Below are 2667 nucleotides of genomic sequence, written 5' to 3' on the forward strand. Positions count from 1 at the left end.
TCTCCGCCGCCTCCGGTCCCGCTGCCAGCGCCGCTCAAAACAAAGGGGCTGGCGGGGCATGTGACCTCCGAGCCACCGCACATGATGTCACGGCGGCGCCGCGGGGCCCTGGGAGCTGTAGTCCCGCCCGCGGACCGGCCCCGCGCCGGGCGGCAGGAAAACCGCCCTCCGCGGCAGCGTCCCGGGAGGAACCGGGGCCGCCAGAACCCCCGGCCCCGGCAGCGTTTGTCGCGGCGAGCTCCCGCCATCAGCCGTCCCCGTGCTGGGAGCACCGGGAATCCGCACAGCCCCTGGCCGGACCCTCCTGGCGAGCACGCCGCAGTTCAGCGTGAGGAGGCCGGCGTGCGCTGGGTGGCACCTTCCGCAGCGACTCTCCTTTGCGCTAGCTCGGGGGGACCCAGCCAAAACCCTCCCCAGGAGCCGCCTCCCAGACCAACTGTCTGAAGACTCAACCACCAGCTCTCTGTGTAGCTTTTCAGTCTTCACGACCAAAGTAGAACCCACGAGCATACCAAAAAAAAGAAAAAAAAATCAATCAAAAAAGAATCTTTATCTACCTGAGCTACAGCTTCCCCTAAATAATACCGAATTTCCAACCGACAAATCTTTTCACCAGTTCCTGGTGAGCAGTAACACAGAGCGAGGTGCCCCTTTCCCTGCTAACCAGAGAAAGGCAAGGGGGACGCGAAGAGCACTGCTGTCGCAGCTGGAGGTCGCCAGTCAACAGTGGCGGTGGCAGCCCGTCAACTGCAAATATAAAAGCAGGACCCTGGTGTCATCGCTGTGCAATTTCAAGAGCAGGTCTGAGCCTGTCCTGGAGCCCAACTTCACTTCATATCCAAACTATTTGGACACCAGCCCATGCTCCAACACAGGCTGATGGAACATGCCTGGGAGTATGGAAATTTATTTTTGCTCTGCCCTTTAGCATAAGCAAACTTGCAAGTCCATAACGCGGAGTAGCGAAACAAGGGCAGGGACGTGCATGCTTAAATTAAGTTCATTACCCGCTATTAAATGAGGCCTTATGCAATGTTGTGGAGCTGATGCAGGCAAGTAACTGGCTGTGTTCTCCTTCCTAGAAGGACAACCTCTCCTTCCTGCCCCTTGCTGCCGAGGGAAAGGAAGAAATACCAATTCTTCTATTAGCTGCCACCTACATTGCCCTCCTAAATGTTAGATATCAATCCCAGGCATAGTCTGTCTTTACCCTTTAGTGAACCTACACGATTTTCTGGCCTCAAGATATTCCTGCCCCTGCCTCCGTAGGCCCTCCCTGGGAAGCGTATGCAGCCTTGTGCTCTTTGCCGTAGCTGACAGTGCTCCTTCACTGAAACCATTAGAAGAGCAGCATTGGCTTAAGACTGCAGGATTGTTGCTCTCTGGAGCAAACCAGTCTCAGGTTTTCACAGGCTAAATGACCTCTGCTTTTCCCAAGGGACAGGTAAATTGCAGCTTTGCAAAACAGGTAGAATTACTGATTAAAAGGCTAAATTTCTGAAAACAGACTGAAACTTACACTTGATTTTGGTATGGAAATTGTTTTCACAAAGACCTTAAATCGAAATTTCAACCATTTTTTCTGCCAAGCTAAAACTCAGAACTGCTTAAGATATTTAATTAGAAGTGAGACCATTCAGTCAATTTTTCATCTTCTGGCTGGTAAAGCAAGAACGACCCCAAACAACATAAGCAGCAAAGAGAAAATCAGCAGTTCACTCTGTATAGTACAGTGGCATTGCAGTAATTTACTTCACCCACTGAATATAGAAAAGGTTAATAACCTGAAGTGTTACTTGTTACAAAGACATTAAATCTAAAAAGAATATGACCTAAGAAAAATGTTTTGCTTAGAATAGATTTCTTATCTGATACGTCCTCTCGTGCGTCCCAGTCCTTTGAGTCTGTAGCTCTTGGGGTCAATATGACTACGTAGAGTTCACCTCAGAAAACATACGCGGAATGAAAGAAATGAGTCATGGGAGGAAAAAAAACCTAAAACAGGGTCAAGCTATCTCTGCATTGGCTTGAGGAGCTATCTGAAGGGAGTATGTTTACTCCAATAAAAACTGCACGTGGCAAAAATACCTTGTGTGAAGAGGGTAAATGGAGCATTTAAAAGGAAAATACTAATTAAAAATACTCATTGAGCAATAAATTGTTTCATAATGTGCACATGTATGCATGCAGTCACATCCAGGCATTTCCAGTTCTGAAAGCCAACGTCACCGAGGATGTTTGAAATTAAGGATACTTGAGTTGCTTCTACATCCTATTGGTCTTCATTCCTCTGCTGGCAGGGGGATTGGCTGTTCTTTCTCAAGCTGCGCCAAGCATTTCGCTCAAAATAAGCAGTTGCATGCTGCCTGAGAAGCTGAAGGCAATTATTAAGGATTACTCATTTCTATAAAGCTTTGTCAATACTTTTTTTAACAATGTAAAGCACTTGTAAAGCATTTAGGCCAATATTTTCTGAAGAGGTCAGTGATTTTTAAGATTTTGAAGTCATCTTCAGGGCACTGGAAAGGTTAAAACCTGAAATTAGAAGCCTGCCTGAAAATTTTGGCATGCATCCACCAACGTTCATGTGTTTTTGTGCTGGTGTTGAATTTGAATACCACCACCGTCGGGCACTTTTCAGACACATTTCAACGATGCGGTATGCCA

The sequence above is a fragment of the Chlamydotis macqueenii genome, chromosome 9 (genome assembly GCF_036417535.1).
Source record: "Chlamydotis macqueenii isolate bChlMac1 chromosome 9, bChlMac1.mat, whole genome shotgun sequence".
NCBI lineage: Eukaryota > Metazoa > Chordata > Aves > Otidiformes > Otididae > Chlamydotis > Chlamydotis macqueenii.